The sequence below is a fragment of the Phocoena sinus genome, chromosome 16 (genome assembly GCF_008692025.1).
Source record: "Phocoena sinus isolate mPhoSin1 chromosome 16, mPhoSin1.pri, whole genome shotgun sequence".
NCBI lineage: Eukaryota > Metazoa > Chordata > Mammalia > Artiodactyla > Phocoenidae > Phocoena > Phocoena sinus.
In genome coordinates, this window is record NC_045778.1 from 14,096,515 (window position 1) to 14,114,167 (window position 17,653).

The 17,653-nt window shown below is 41.9% G+C and overlaps 1 long non-coding RNA gene across 1 annotated transcript in view; it reads left to right on the forward strand.

The window, feature by feature from the left end:
- Positions 1-17,653, forward strand: part of LOC116741454 — a 401,610-nt gene that overhangs the window by 16,594 nt on the left and 367,363 nt on the right. The window lies entirely within an intron of this gene.

Here is a 17,653-nt window from a genome sequence, read left to right on the forward strand (position 1 = left end):
CTGATATTCTAGTAGGGGAGAGAGACAGCAAACAAATAGAGCATGTCTTTAATTCTAGGCAGCAGTCGTGCTTTTAAGAAAAATGAAGGAAGGTAAGAGGAGAGGGAACAACGTGGTGTTGTAGTTTCAGATGTGCTGGTTAAGGAAGTCAGTCCTCTGAGAAGGGAGTGACTCTTTTATTTTAATATTTATTTTTTTATTTGAATGCGCCGGGCCTTAGTTGCAGCATGCGGGATTTAGTTCCCTGGCCAGGATCGAACCTGGGTCCCCTGCAGTAGGAGCGTGGAGTCTTAGCCACTAGACCACCAGGGAGGTCCTTAGGGAGCGACTCTTAATGGGAGGCTTCCATGGTATGAATCGGCCTTGGGAAAATCCAGGTGAAGAGTTGTGCAGACAAGGGAATAGCAGACATAAAGGAAAACCCCCAAATGATCTGAGACCAGTTTAAAAAAAAACAAAAACAAACGTCAGGATACACATGGTTTTCTTTGTCTGCTCTTTAAGTTCCAGGAATACATTGTTCTAGTAAAAGATGGACCTGCAGCTTAGAGGGGATGGTAACATGGGTAAATGAGAAAGAGAGCAGATTTGTAGGATTTCTATTTTATTTGTGTCTTTGGAATGGAAGTGATAGTCTGCTGTTGCTAAGAGGGAAAAGAAGATGAAGAAAGAGAATGTAAGAGGGTGCCTATGTTCTAGATGTTTTCAAGGATTCCGCTTGGTGGGAACTTTGTCCCTTTTTTTTTTCATCCCTTAGAAATGATTGCAATCTTGGGGCAAAGAGATGATGTTAGCATTCCTATAATTCTTTTGAATAATCTCAATGGCCAGGGCTTTACTGAAATCTGAGGTTTGGTCATCATCATCTACTTGTTTTTAGAAGCTGTTCCTCCTGAAATTCTCTCTACCTTCTGGCTGAAATTTCCCTTAAGGGGTTGATGAAGGAGAGGTGCAGGTTAGATTATACTAGTAGAAGAGGGGCCAGGTCCTAAGAGAATTTGTCCCTAGAGGAAAATAAAGAGAGAACAGGGGGGCTCCAGTTGTGTGGGGCACAGAAGGATGAAGCTTCAAGGGACCAAACTGGAAACCTGCATCCCTTTCTCCTTCTCCAGACCCCGACTTCACCTTCCTCTTGTGTTCTTTAATGCCCCCGCCCTTCGCTCTCCCTCCCAGCAAACAGTTCAAACTTGGCTCCATCTTAGCCCCAGCAGGAAAACTAGTGCCCCAAATGTTTCCAGATGAATTTCCAGAAATCATCTTTCTGGAAACCCGGGAAATGCCGTTTACAAGCACAAGAAGAGAACTCAGAAGGGCGTTCAGTAGGTGTGCCACGTGGTCAGGTGTGGGAGTGTTGCTTTGTCCAATCAAAATTCTAATGGGGCTTCCCTGGTGGCGCAGTGGTTGAGAGTCCGCCTGCCGATGCAGGGGACGAGGGTTCGTGCCCCGGTCCGGGAAGATCTTACATGCCGCGGAGCCTGCGCGTCCAGAGTCTGTGCTCCGCAACGGGAGAGGCCACAATAGTGAGAGGCCCGCGTACCGCAAAAAAAAAAAGATGAAAAATCCAGATGAAGGAAGATGATTTAGTATTACATTGCTTGCAGAGAACATTTTGGGAGAGAACTGAGTTACATATTAGGAAGAATTTATTCAAAGTGGGGAGGTATGGTAAACACTGAAATGAGTTCCTGTTTAGGTTATACAATTTCAGTCTTCGGTGATGATCTTTTTTTTAAAGAAAAGTTTCTAATATTTGAACTAGTTTAGGCAAAATTATTGGAAGTTGGAAAGATGACCTCATTAAATTAAATGAGAATGATTTAATAAATGACATTTGATACCTATCATTTTCTAAGATGAAAAAATAATCTCCAAAATTTTACGTCTATCTCCATAACATGAAATACAGTCATCCCTCAGTATTAGCAAGGGGATTGATTCCAGGACCCCACAGATACCAATATCCAAGAATGCTCAAGTTCTTTTTATAAAATGGTATAGTATTTGCATATAACCTCTGCACATCTTCCTGTGTACTTTAAATCATCTCTAGATTACTTATAATACGTAATGCAGTGTAAATGCTGTGTAAATAGTTGTAAGTACAATGTAAATGTTATGAAAATAGTTGCTGGCATGGCAAATTCCAGTTTTCTTTTTTGGAATTTTCTGGAATTCTTTTTTCCTGAATATTTTCGATATGCGGTTGGTTGAATCATGTGGGGATGCAGGGTCTGTGGATTCGGAACCTGCAGATACAGAGGGCTGACTATAAGACTCCTAATACCTAACATGCATGGTCAAAATCCAGAATATTTTATCTGTGTGTCACTAAGCTTATAATTAGATAGTAGTAGCCTCACTCCTACCAGCTCCAATTAAACAGATTTAAGACCTTTTTTCGGATTAGTTTTAGGTAAATAATATAAATGTATACTTGGACGCAAACAAATATGATTAATTAACAAAATGTGATCACTGGAGTTGGACTCATAACTAATTCTATAGCCAGACCAAATAATGAGGTATGAATAGACAATGAAAGACAGCTATGACACTGCTTGGTATAATAACTGTTGTTTCTCTTTGCCTTTCCAATTCCCTGATAAGGAGTGTACAATAAATTCTTAAGTTCACTATGAACACACGTCGTTGTGTTCACAGTGTTCAGTTTAAAATCAGATTCCAGGGACTTCGCTGGTGGCGCAGTGGTTAAGAATCCACCTGCCCACGCAGGGGACACAGGTTTGATCCCTGGTCTGGGAAGATCCCACGTGCCACAGAGCAACTAAGCCCGAACACCACAACTACTGAGCCCATGTGTCACAACTACTGAAACCCGCGCACGTAGAGCCTGTGCTCTGCAACAAGAGAAGCCACTGCAATGAGAAGCCCGTGCACCGCAAAGAAGATTAGCCCCCGCTCGCCACAACTAGAGAAAGCCTGTGTGCAGCGACAAAGACCCAGTGCAGCCAAAAATAAATAAATAAATACATTAAAAAAAAAATCAGATTCCAAAATATACATACAGGTGAATGATCAGACAGGGTTTCTCCAAACGTCCACGGAGATAAGAGTACCACTTACAGCAGTGGTCCCCAGCCTTTTTGGCACCAGGGACCGGTTGTGTGGAAGACAAGTTTTCCATGGACTGGGGGTGGGGGGATGGTTTCTGGATGATTCAAGCGCATTGCATTTATTGTGTACTTTGTTATTATTACATTGTAATATATAATGAAATAATTATACAACCTCACCCTAATGCAGAATCAGTGGGAGCCCCGAGCTTGTTCTCCTGCAACTAGATGGTCTCGCCTGGCGGTGACGGGAGACAGTGACACCTGACGTGTGTTGCTTATGTCCAGTCTACTCTGTAATCTCGTTTTGGTCGCTGTCACTGCAGAAAACCCTGCTTCACAGAGATGGGATGTAGGAAATGGAAGCAGGGTTTTCAGTGCTTTTGTGGCAATCTCAGGATATCCCACCTTGACTTTAATCCAGAATGTATAGAGATCTGAAGTTGTCTCAGACAAACTTTTAAGGCTACCGTCATTTGCGATCTGAAGCAGTTGATCCTTGTCTAGCACGGACAAAGTCGATTCACCTGGCTTATTCACGAATGGGTCCGTGGATCCATTCCTTCCCAGTTACGGGTCTTTTATGGTTGGGAAGTAATGCTCAAAGTCTTTTGAAAATTGGGATAGGTGGTCATGCACCAGCTGGGAGAAGGAAGGCCCTGGCTCAGTCTCTTTCAAAATCTCTGCTAGTGTTTCAAACGTGTCAAAAATCCCAACGTTCACTCGTCACCCTCATAATTCCAGTTTGGCTTTGAATGCAGCCGCTTTATCTGTGGACCTGAACACAGTTGTCATTCTCCCCTGAAGTGACAGATTGAGTTCACTGAGCAGGTTGAATATGTCACACAAGTAAGCAAGTTTTGTGACCCATTCTGTGTCACTGAAATGTGCTGTCAGTGGTGACTGTTTTTCTAAAAGAAATCTCTGGAGAGGCTCTCGTAACTCAAAAACTCTGGCCAGTGATCTACCTTTAGAAAGCCATCTCACTCTTGTGTATAAGAGAGGACATGTATGCTCTGCTGTCTCCTCACAGAGCTGCACGAACAGACGTGAGTTAAGGGCGTGTACTCTAACATGGTTGATAATTTTAATCACATCCTCCAAACCGTTAAGTTTAGGTGACATTTTTTGGCTGGCCAGCATTTCTCTATGGATGACACAGTGCGTAGACTCACATTCAGAAGCGACCTCTTTGACCCAGGTAATGAAACCAGAAAGCCGTCCAGTCGTGGCAGCTGCTCTGTCCGTGCATACACCTACACAAAATGACCAGTTCGGTTTTTCTGATGTGTAATCATTCAAAGACTTGAATAGTTCTGCAGCTGTAGTGTTGGTTGGCAACAAAAGTGCACATGACATATCCTTGTGCACATCCTCCTGAAAAATACATCACACAAGATGAAGCATTGTTGCCTTGTTGTCAACATTGGTAGACTCGTCAACCTGGATTGCATACCACGGTGACTCATTAATCCTAACAGTTGTGTCCGTCCTCTGCCGCTGTTGCGTGAATTCGTCTAGTTATGGTGCTAGCCGAAAGAGGAACATGTGCCACCTTTTGAACTGCAGCCTCTCTTAAAAGTTCCTAACAAATGTCCTTAGCAGCAGGCAGGATCAACTCTTCACCAACAGTAAAGGGCTTCTTAGCTTTAGCCATGTGGTTAGCCACTAAGAATGACGCTCTCGGTGCAGACGCATTTGATGAAGTGGTGGCCTTCAATAATTGCTTCTGTTCTTTGTGTTCACATTTTTTTTCTTTTGGAAAACTCCACAAAGTCTTGTCGTTTAATGCAGGGTGCTTGGTCTCCATGTGGAGAAGCAGTTTTGAAGGTTTCGTGGCTTCCTTGGGTAGCCGGTCACCACATATTATACAAGGCAGGCTTGGAGAATGTGAATTACCTGTTGCAGTGAACCTGTAATTTAAGTAGGACCCTTGGTATTTTCTTTGAAATGCAGCTTTCTTTTTGTTGGCAGTCTTAGAGTCTTCTGCTGTCTCATCATTGGGTCTTTCCCCCTTTACAAAGAAGCTCTCCAGCGACGTTTGTTTTTTATTCATTTTGGCTAGGGTTAGCTTCTTGGCTTACTCATTGCGGGAAAAAGGCGCAGACGGAAGTGGTAAATGAAATAATGGGAGGACTAAAATAAGTGTCGGATTCTGACTTAAAGCCTGCCACCAGATGCTGCTTAATTGTCACTTGCCACTCACTGATAGGGTGTTGATATGAGTCTGCAAGCAATTGATTTATTATGGTCTCTGTGCAGTCACACCTCTCTGCTAATGATAATCTGTACTTGCAGCCGCTCCCCAGTGCTCGCATCACCGCCTCAGCTCCACCTCACATCATCGGGCATCAGGTTCTCATAAGGAGCGCGCGACCTAGACCCCTCGCATGCGCAGTTCACGGTAGGGTTCGCGCTCCTATGAGACTCTAATGCCGCCGCTGATCTGACAGGAGGCGGAGCTCAGGTGATAATGCGAGCGATGGGGAGCAGCTGTAAATACAGACGAAGCTTCGCTCGCTCGCCCGCCACTCACCACCTGCTGTGTGGCCTGGTTCCTAACAGGCCAGTACCGGTCCATGGCCCGGGGGCTGGGGACCCCTGACTTACAGAACACCCACTTCTTGGGTGAGATCTGGGTTTAGAGTTGTTTAGAATAGCCCATAGGAGCAGTGTTCATTCTCCAGCAGACAGGGAACTTGTTGCTCGTAGTAGAAGGTAAGTAAAGACATAAGTTTAGTTGAAAGGACATCTGTCAGACCCGAGTTTTTTTTTTTTTTTTTTTGGCTGTGTTGGGTCTTCGTTGCTGCACGCGGGCTTTCTCTAGTTGCGGTGCGCGGGGGCTACTCTTCGTTGCAGTGCGTGGGCTTCTCATTGCGGTGGCTTCCCTTGTTGCGGAGCACGGGCCCTAGGTGCGTGGGCTTCAGTAGTTGTGGCACGCAGGCTCAGTAGTTGTGGCTCACAGGCTCTAGAGTGCAGGCTCAATAGTTGTGGCGCACGGGCTTAGCTGCTCTGTGGCATGTGGGATCTTCCCAGACCTCGAACCTGTGTCCCCTACATTGGCAGGCGGATTCTTAACCACTGCGCCACCAGGGAAGTCCCAGACCTGAGTTTTATTCTCACCTCTGTTTACCTACTGGCTGGGTGAACCTGCACGAGGAACTTTATTTCTCTAAGGACAGCGTTAGACTCACCGTCATTTCTTACAAGCATTAGTTCCCTTTCCTGAGGGGTGGGGAAGGCATTGTGATAGTATGTATGGGAGAGGCTGTATTTTATAAACAAATATGTGGGATGAGAAATGTCTATCTCCCTCTAGCCTCAAGTTCCAGAAGTGGAACTTCTACCTCCGTATGTGTGGCCAAGAGTTACATGACTTTAAAATGAGGTCATTGACAATATTCACGTTAATTAAAAAGCTTTTTACAGCAGAATGTCAATATATTACTTTACAGTAAGAAATATATCTATCAGGCTAATGAGTTATATTGACTGCTGTATTTTCTCCCTGTAGGTACAGATATAGATGTAGATATAAATATACGTGAAGAATTATTATAATCAATGAACTGGTTACCAAGTGGATCTGCCTTCAGAACCAGGGGAATAAGTTGGAAGGTGTAAATGGCTGATGATTCAAAGCCATGGAAACCTAAGGGATTTTGCTCTTTCTAGGGATCCATTTGCCACATGGTCTAGAGACCCATGTTCTTGGGCCGGGATCTTCTTGTCCTATTGGTGCTGGAAAGGCCCTGTCCATATTTGCTGCTTTGAATTTCCCTTTTCAGTACCAACTTCTGATGGACAAGAATGTTTCCTTGTAAGAGGTTTTCAGTTCAGTGTACGCTAAAGCTGAAATTTTAGGCTGAAATACCATTTATCAGTTTGCGTGGAAATGCTAGGTAATAATTTTGTAAATGCTGGGCTGACTTTATCTGGAACCAAGATTAAGTTTCAGCAACTTCTCCAAATGCACTTCCGAAAAATCATGAATACTTGGTAAGTTTTCTTTTTGAAAAGGAACACAGTGTTTTTACTCAGCATGAACATTAGTTTTCAGTTTTTCCATAAAAGAATCCTTCCTCGAAATGGTTCTTTTTCACAGAAACTAACAGAATTATATAAAAAGATGACAATCAGTGAAAACAGAAATACCGTAATAGTGGGTCCTGGGGTTACAAGACTGAGAACCTGGGAATCAAGCCCAGTTCAACATTTACAGTAATGGGACGCACATTCGTGTCTCATGTTCTGTGAGGGGTGGTGGAGAATGAACAAGTGTAAGGGAGTCTTACCTGGCTCTCCGCCCGTTTAGTCCATTGTTGAACCAGAAAGTGACGTAAATTCACGGTTCTCCTGTAAGGCTGTGTAAGGACATGGAGTTCTCAGAGGAAAATGATACGTCCAATTTAGAAGCGGCAATATGGGTCAAATAAATGTAAATGGGAAGAGTAACTGCTGTCGAAAAAGTCTTGGAGGCTTCCCTGGTGGCGCGGTGGTTAAGAATCCGCCTGCCAATGCAGGGGACATGGGTTTGAGCCCTGGCCCCGGAAGATCCCACGTGCCGTGGAGCAACTAAGCCCGTGCACCACAACTACTGAGCCTGAGCTCTAGAGCCCATGAGCCACAACTACTGAAGCCTGTGTGCCCAGAGCCCGTGCTCCACAACAAGAGAAGCCACCGCAATGAGAAGCCCACGCACTGCAACAAAGAGTAGCCCCCACTCACCGCAACTAGAGAAAGCCCGCATGCAGCAACGAAGACCCAATGCAGCCATAAATAAATAAATAACTAAAAAGTCTTGGACTGGAAAAAGCCTTGCAGTATTAGATATTGGAACTGCAGTATGTGAGGGAAGCTATAATGGCATTTCATTTGGGTATTTTATTAGTAGGAGGGATTTTTAGGAGGTTGAAATTTGTATACTCCGTATATTACTCCCATATTTTGAAATGTTTCTTTTAATTGTATTTGTATTTTTTTCTATTTTTATAGCAGAGTAAGATGGCTAAAACCTCCCAATTTGTCTCTCTGTCTTCATTATATGAAAGTAATCCACAGTGTCCATTTAAAGGTCAACTGTATCTAAGTCTGAGAAACCTGCACGCTGAGGTGCTGATTCCTTTTTTAACTGATGTCTAAGCAAGTAGCATGGGGATAATATTTCAATGACATTCATCTGTAGTAATGCTCCTGTTTTTTTTTAAAAAATTCATTTTCAAAACTTCTATGCCTTGATTCAATAGGTACTGTACAATAGATCCCATAACGAATGACACAAATTAAAAAATATTACTTCATAATACACTGGCTTACTGGTAGATCTGATGTAATGGAGTTTATATTTCAGTAGGTACAACATTTTTAATAATAAAAATACTTGCATAAAATTCATATCATAGCACTTCCTGAATCTTTAGGCGCTCTCTTAGTTTCAAAAATACATTTTAGGGGCTTCCGTGGTGGAGCAGTGGTTGAGAATCTGCCTGCCAATGCAGGGGACACGGGTTCGAGCCCTGGTCCGGGAAGATCCCACATGCCGTGGAGCAGCTGTGCCCGTGTGCCACAACTACTGAGCCTGCGTGCCACAACTACTGAAGCCCGTGCGCCTAGAGCCCGTGCTCCACAATGAGAAGCCACCACAATGAGAAGCCCATGTACTGCAACAAAGAGTAGCCCCCCCGGGCTTCCCTGGTGGCGCAGTGGTTGAGAGTCCTGTGAGCCATGGCCGTGAGCCTGTGGCCGCTGAGCCTGCGCGTCCGGAGCCTGTGCTCCACAACGGGAGAGGCCACAACAGTGAGAGGCCCGCGTACCCCCCCCCCCAAAAAAAAAGAAGCCCCCACTCACCGCAACTAGAGAAAGCCCGCGCGCAGCAGCGAAGACCCAGTGCAGCCAAAATAAAATAAAATAAATAAATTTATAAAAAGAAATACATTTTAATTTTGAAAGAGACAATTTCTGGGAAGAGTTTAAATACCCAGCACACACAATGTGTTGTGAATCACCTGCCTTTGACAGCTAACATGCCAGTAGTTACACTTTATCAGAAACGTTTGCATGTGAAATTAGGGCAGGGACCCTCTGCAAGGAATTTTTTAGACTCTTAGTTTTATTGGCTAAATATAAGAGTCCTGAGATCAATAAGTGAAGGAGAATTACATACTATAAATTATCATGAGAAGAAAGCACGTTTCTAATTAATTAAAAATTTTTGACTTACGATCAAATGACTGAACTTTGTGGTGTTTTGTTCTCTAAATTATAAGATAAGCGCGGCAAAATGACAGTCGAGGGGGTCTAGCTGAGTCAGTGCTTAGGAAGCTTTTTGAGAACCTTGGACTGTAAGTGCTGCACACATTGAGGGGGCAGTTACAGGAATAGTATAGTAGAGTGCATTATGGAGAAATAATGCAAACGATAGTGTTGCCAGAGATGTTTCCCTTTTTTATTAAACCTTTAATATATCACTTAGGTGTGATTAGTTTCTTCTCCGTACAAGCAGCCACAACAGTCATCGCACTGATGGAAAAAATTGATAAAGAAGAGGAAAGGAAGAAATGAAGGCAGAAGAATAAAGACGGCAGAAGGAAGAGAGCCAGATAGAAGCCACACAGCCACAGTTATTCCATGGGCACAAGTCACTGATCAGACGTGCTTGCTCTTCCACTCTTGCCAGATGTAGTTATAAGCCTTTAGGTTCTTTATTTTACAGTTAAGATTTTAAACTCTGAAAATCTCAGCATATCTTTTCGCTGTCACTGGACAGGTGCCATGTGGTCATTTTGTAGAAGGATCATTTATGACCCACACGGGCCGGAGAGGGGAGAAAGGGGGATGGTTGATTTAAATACCCTAATGCAGAATTTACTGTGGATTTAAAGTCTCTGACTTAATGTTGCATTAACTACTGGTGGCTGCTTTACTGCCTTTAAAACATGCATATATAACTGGATAATGTAATGCTTTGAGGGTAAAATAAATACCAACTCACACTAAAATAAATACTCTGCACGGTGAAGTTCATGTAGACAAAAATTAATCATTTACCAGTTAACCAGTATGCACAGGAAAGAAATAGATCACTTATTAAAGGTTGCCTCATCTATAAAATGGGGAAAAAATGCTGATATATTTTACAGTGGTGCTGTGAGGGAAAATATATGAAATTATTGCTAAGCTGTCTATAAACCATAAAATACAGTATGAACATTAAATTAATAATATTTATACTAATTCAGATTCAACACCGTCTGCCTTAAATATATGTCTTTGCCTATCTAAGTATACACATAACCAAGCTGAGGCTTTTTATTTAATTTTTATTGGTGTCTTTGGAATTCTGCAGAGCATCGCAGAAGTTACTGGTTATGTTAGAAACTTTTCAGTCCCAACATTTCTGAGACAAAGTTCTTGGCTGTTCACATCCCCAATCCCATTTTTAAGGTTCTTTCCCGAAGGGACTTAGGTCTTTCACTTGCATAGACATAGTAGTTACGAAGGGGAGATCGGTGTGAATTTTTCAATCAGGTGGAAGTGATGAACATGCTCTGTGGCTTGGTTGATTCTAAATTATGGATTGAGATCGGGAAGCAATGTGAAATTAGCGGGGATGTACGTCGGGTCTCTGCACACTGCATCGAACTCATCTGAGATGTAAACGTTCTGTGCTTCGGCCGCATGGCCTGAAGCAGCGGGGTTTCGAGGATATCATGCTGCTCCAAACGTAACAGGCTTTAGAGATAAATCAAGCTCCTGTTTCTCAGCTCAAGTTCAGAAATGTCGTTCAAGGGCACAAGGGAGAACTAAGCAATATTAAACATATTTCCCTCACTCTTCTACCTTTTCTTCTTCTTTCTTAATGGAATCTTATCATTTAGAAGACCAACTTGTACGAAACCTGTAATCCATTCAGTGCATTTTTAACATTGTCAAGTGTCCCTTTGACTCTCGATGATAAAACACATCCGGCATTTCTTCACTCACTTCCTTTTTATAGCGGCCGTTAATACAGAAATACCTCCTCACCTTCCACTATGAAATGACAAATGGCTGACTGGAGAAGTCTGAAATATTGCCACATCTCCTCTATGTATCATGTGTCATCAGCAATGATACACAGCGACTAATCTTTGGTCATGAACTATATTGATGGCTTTCTTGTCATCGGGAGGTATGTATTTGCTCGAATCAGATTTAAGGCTCTAATATTTATGCTAGGAATGTGTATGCTAGAAAAAGTCTACCTAGGTCCAAAGGGAAATAACCCTCACGTTTTCTTTCATTTAACTATTTTTAGCACTTGGCATTTTCATCAGTATCTCTTTTTTGCATCGCGATTCACCCAGGAGTGTTCTGATCAGGAATCTAATCTATCCCAGTCAATTTACCCTTTTACTGATAACAGTCTCCTTGTCTAATAGGAAAAGTAACAGGGAAAGGAGCATGGCTAAAATGCATACTTATCCCAGTTGAAGCTTATCAGAGATCAAAAGGAAACACAGTGAAACTGTTTCCTCCATTTCCTAAATCCATCTCGGGGTTAGGGGCATTGAAGTTTTCCTAAAGAAACTATCATAAGGGCAGAGCACCAGAAGAAAAAGCCAGGGAGGGCAAAATTAAGGCTTTGAGGGAAACAAAATAAGGTCAGTAAGGCAACAGTTCTCCTTCAGTTCAAGTTAACTAATATCAAGTGCGTGATACCAGCCAAAACCAACCAAAATCACTGCCTGCATAGAGCTTACATTCTAGTGGAGGGAGACAGATAATAAATAAATGAGCAATAAATGAGTCAGTTATATAATTTATCAGAGGGTGGCGATTATCATGGTGAGAAATACATCAGGGGAGAAAAATAGGAATTGGTGGGAAGGGGTTGCATTTTTAGAAGGGCGGTCAGTGAAGATCTTACTGAGAAGTTGACATTTGAGGGAAGACTTGAAGGAGATAAGAGAGCAGGTCATGTGGATTCTCTGGGAAGCGTGTCCCACATGGGACGTAGCATGTGCAAAGGCCCTGAGGCAGGAACATGCCTGCTGTGCTGGCAGAACTATAGCGAGCTGTAGTGATTGGAGTGGAGTAAGTGTGGGGATGGGGGCAGGAGGAGAGAGTGGTCAGAGCGGGCTGAAACACAGATGGACTGAGGACCACTGTTAGGCTCTAGCTTTTGCTCTGATTGTAACAGGGAACCACTGGAGAGTTTTGAGTCAGGGAACAAAATGACCTGACTTATACTTTATTGACAGATTGGGAGTTTGGGATTGGCATGTACAGACTGCTATATTTAAAACATAGATAACCAACAAGGGCCTACTTTATAGCACAGGGAACACTGCTCAATATTCTGTAATAACCTAAATGGGAAAAGAATTTGAAAAACAATAGATACATGTATATATATAAGTCAGTCACTTTGCTGTACACCTGAAACTAACACAGCATTGTTAATCAGCTCTGCTCCAATATAAAATAAAAATTAAGAAAGAAAAGAAAAGAAAAGAGACGGTAGGGTGCAAGGGTGGAAGCAAGGAGATAATTAAAATGAAAAGTTCAGCTCTCCTCTCTGCATAAATTTAATGAATATGAGCCAGGAATTGTGAGACAGTAGTTCAGAGTTATATGCAAAGACACTGAAGTTGTAACTACACGAAGCTAAAACTGGTTGGAAGAGAGAGTTCAATAAAGCGATCCATTTCCTCAGCACCAAATGTTAAGTCTGAAAACATTTTAAACTAAGTTGATGGATAACCAATGATAAAATTTTAAGGCTTGGGAACTTTGCATATCTCTTGCTAAGGGATAGATTAAAAAAAAAAATCTCCTTCCTTAACACAGGGTCTGGGTCGTGGAATCAAACAGATGCCTATTATGATGTTGAAATTGTCTCCTCAAGTACCTCTTGGTCCTAGAAACCGAAAAAAACAAAAAAACAAAAAAAATCAAGACCTTTCAGTTGGAAGCTGTGGAAACTTGAAGAGTTAAGAAGAATGCAAACCAGCAAGAAAAATGAGGGAAGCCATAATTTGGATTAATTGTGTTTTTATTTTCAAATTTAAAACATATGAATGATGGGAAGAAAAAAAATAGTTGAGTCTCCTTCAGGGAACAAAGAAATGGAGAAATAAAAATACTGACGAGGGCTTCCCTGGTGGCACAGTGGTTGAGAGTCCGCCTGCCGATGCAGGGGACACGGGTTCGTGCCCTGGTCCGGGAGGATCCCACATGCCGCGGAGCCTGCGCGTCCGGAGCCTGTGCTCCACAGGGGGAGAGGCCACAGCAGTGAGAGGCCTGCGTACCGCAAAAAAAAAAAAAAAAAAAAAAAAAAAAAAAAAAAAAATACTGACGAAAGGTGAATTCAGCCTTATAGTCTCCCTTCCTGACAGTCTGAATTATTAGGTTATGCAACAGAGCTCTCCCCGTTTCTCCTGGGTGGTTTAGGTTTGGAACAAATTGGACCTGAAAAAGTGTCAAAATTCACAGTAGGATCGCCTACTCACATCACCATTCTCATTTCCCATTTCTCATCTAGGGAAATTTCTATTGAATTATAATTAGGTGGCAAATTAAAAAGTGGATTATCAACTGTATTAAAATAGAGAAAGATGTGCACATCATTTGTTCTTTAATTTAGGAAATCCACTGTTTCCTTAAAAATATTCTCACTGGAAAATTCCATGTATAATATGTATGTTTTCCTTTTTCATGTGGAATCAGTTCTATTGAAGCAAGTCTAAGATTTTGTTTTTTGAGGTAATGGAAATAATTTGAGCTTCCTCTGTTAATTAAAAAAAGTACCTATATATCCTAGTTATCATTCTTTGGAATGAGAACTGATGGCCATGCAAAGCAATGCAAGGTTCCCAGAAGAAATAATAATAATGAAAATAATAACTGCTGTCATTTATTCACTGCTAATAGCCCTCAACAATCCTATGAGGTAATTTTATGCCTATTAAACAGATGAGGAAACCGAGCTCCGAGAAGTTAGGCAAATTATTCAAAGTCACACAGCTTGATGGTTATAAAGCTGAAATTCAAACTCAAGTCTTTTTGACCAAAATAATCTTGCATTAAGCAAGAGTTCCCCCGCCCTCAAAGCTAAAACTGTATGGTTGCATTCAACTGGTTTTGAAATTGATAATGTTCATGTACCATATAAACAGTTAATCAGGATCTTATATTAATCAGAAGACCATATTTCCTAGCTATTTGTCCAAACATCAGTTTATTTTATAAAGTAAATGATCGTCAGGAGACTCCTGAGCCATTCCTAACGGCAGAAGTTAAAAAGTAAAAGTCACCCGTGACTGTAAGTTATTATTTGTCTTTCCTATTTTCTTCGAATTTCTAAGAAGGTAAAAATTAAATGATAGCCCTCGAACTTTGGTATGATCCTATTTATGAGTGTGCTACACTAGTCAAGTATTAAGTGGGTCAGTCTGTCCCTAAAAATTGGCCACCCCAAGTAGATGATGTAGCTGACAGGCAAGACTGACTGTGCTGGGATGGGCTTCCCGAATTGCTTATTCAGTCCTGATACCAGGCAGGTTACTTGGAGTTCCTTCGCAAATAAATAATGACAACAATAACAATGTAACTATACTGATATTTACGGTGGGCCTGTTGTGCGTCAGACACTGTGCTCATTGTGTACACCACTTCACTTTGCTCCGGGCTTTCTCAGTCTTGGTACTACCGACCTTTTGGGCTGGATGACTTTTTGGAGTGGGGAGGGTTGTCCTGTGCATCTTAAGAAGATTTGGAACATCCCTGGCCTCTACTCCCCAGCTGCCAGTGGCGCACCCACCCCCTCCAGTTGTCACAGCCCAAACTATCTGCAGACATTGCCAAACGTCTCCTTGGAGGGCAAAATCGCCCCCAGTTGAGAGAGAACCTCTGTTTTACTTCCTCAACAACTCGAGGGAGGTCAGTACTATTAGATTAGTAATATTACTGTGGAGGAAACTGTGGCTCCAGGAGGGTGAAGTAAATGGCTGAGGTCTCACAGTTAGTAAATTACAGAGATGGAATGCACGTAGATCACCTGCCTCTAGAATGCTGTTATTCCATGGTTGAAACTCATAAGTGAAGGCGTGCCCTCTTTCCCACCCTTTTCACTCTTTTTTTTTTTTTGCGGTACGCGGGCCTCTCACTGTTGTGGCATCTCCTGTTGTGGGGCACAGGCTCCGGACGCGCAGGCTCAGCGGCCATGGCCCACGGGCCCAGCCACTCCGCGGCATGTGGCATCTTCCCGGACCGGGGCACGAACCCGCGTCCCCTGCATCGGCAGGCGGACTCTCAACCACTGCGCCACCAGGGAAGCCCCCCCTTCACTCATATTTCATCATGGGGTGGAGCATTGGGAAGTAAGAAAGGGTGCACAAGACATAGTACACAGAATTTCTATTGAATCATGGTCTTTTATTTGACAGATTAATTCCATTTTAGTTGGAATTCTGAAAACTAATGAAAAAAATTACAAGTGTTAGATGGTCTGTTCTCAGGGTTTTTGAGTCTGTCTGATTTAATTCTAACCAATTAGCATGCCATTAGGGAGGAGTATTACGTTGAGAATCAATATTACACTAAACACTAATATTTTATTCAGTATTAAAAATCTGTACACATGGTAATACAAGTGCTTTATTCCTACTTTCTCTAAATGAGAAGCGCTTCCTTAGGGCAATTCCAGCTACAAAGAAAATGTTATCTTCTGAGGAGACTATTGGTATTAAACTTAACATAGATCATTGCTTAAATGAATCAGTAAGATTTAATTGAATGAAATTTGTTTATTTTATTGTAAAGTGTATAAGTTTTTCAGGGTATCAAAAATTGTTTTCCTTTTTATACCTATAGTATAATCCCAGGTTAAGATGACAACAAAATTACATTATTGACCAATACTGCTAAACAGGACAAAATAACTGTCATATTCTGATTGTAGGATATCATTTCTTTCTTCCTTTTTTTCTACGGTATTTCTACACATTTTTTTTTTTTTTTTTTTTTTTTTTTTTTTTTTTTTTTTTATGCGTTACGCGGGCCTCTCACTGTTGTGGCCTCTCCCGTTGCGGAGGACAGGCTCCGGACGCGCAGGCTCAGCGGCCATGGCTCACGGGCCCAGCCGCTCCGCGGCATGTGGGATCTTCCCAGACCGGGGCACGAACCCGTGTCCCCTGCATCGGCAGGCGGACTCTCAACCACTGCGCCACCAGGGAAGCCCTCTACACATTTTTTTATTCAGATATAATCTTAGGCTGGAATTGGAACCTATATACAGATTCTGCATTTTACGTCTTCTTTGCAAAGAGGAATTAATAAACCCAGATCAACAGTAAACTAGATAAACATCTAATAAGCACCTAGAAATAGGTCACTGAGGCAAGATTTAACACCAGGATTTTAGGAATTCCCCGGCAGTCCAGCAGTTAGGACTCTGCGCTTTCACTGCTGAGGGATTGTGAGGGCATGGGTTCGACCCCGCGTTGGGGAACTAAGATCCCACAAACCGTGAGGCGCGGCCAAAAACAAACAAGCAAATAAAACCGGGATTTCAAATCTGCTTTCCATATTGTGCCGTTCTGTGCGTTTCCCAGCATCTGACCTTGCCATGTTCTTTCATTTTAGAGCCTGGGTCCACTGTGCGCGTCCGGTGGTTCTTCCTGGCCCCTGCTTTCATCTCGCCTGTCCTGCTGCTGCTTCTCCTCTCCTAACCTCAGTAGCTTTTTCAAGGTTCCAAGCTAGGGTAGCACCGTGAGATTACTATAGTTTGGATCTAATGAAGGCATTTACAATTTTTTTTTTATGACTTGTGTACTTTAATTCCCAACTTCTCAAATATTTGAAAACCTTAAGCAAACTATGCCTTTAAAAACATACCTAACTTTGTGAATTACTATACTTTGTCCTTCAGTATTAGAAAAGTTTTTCTCCATACTTTAGTGATCTCGCAGTTGGGTTGGCAAGATCAGTTAATATGCACATACTTTGAAAAAGCTACTCTTTAGGAAAGGGATGCTTATAATTCCATGGCATGATTAGAAGTTAAAAACTGCCATGCAGAACGAAAGCAGGACAAAAAAAAATTGAATAAATGAAACTAACCGAAAAATTAGAAATTGAAGGTATATTCAGCATGGCAATCACCATTACAAATAGGAAAATTTAAACTAAGAAAACAACATTTAATTGGTTGACTTCTCTAAAATATTGATTGGATTTCATTAATAAGCATTTTATGCATATGGCTATTCTGAAAGTTCCTTTAAAAATGAAAGACTAATGCCTTAATGAGAGGTATTATCACATGAACATATTTGAATCTGACTTATGAAAAACGGGACTTGAGAATTTAAAATGTGTGCATAAAATGCAAATGGGTTTAATTAACTGAAAGCCCATAAGACAGAACTTCTTCAAATAAGCAATTACTTTGGGGACTAATCGTGTAAATAGGATCCTGATTCATTAGCACAAATACCCATATGAGAGAAGTATCAGCAAATTTTATTCTTTAGATTATTTATGCACACATGGTAATATCTCATTAATTTAGGACTTCAGTGAATTTAAAATCTTTT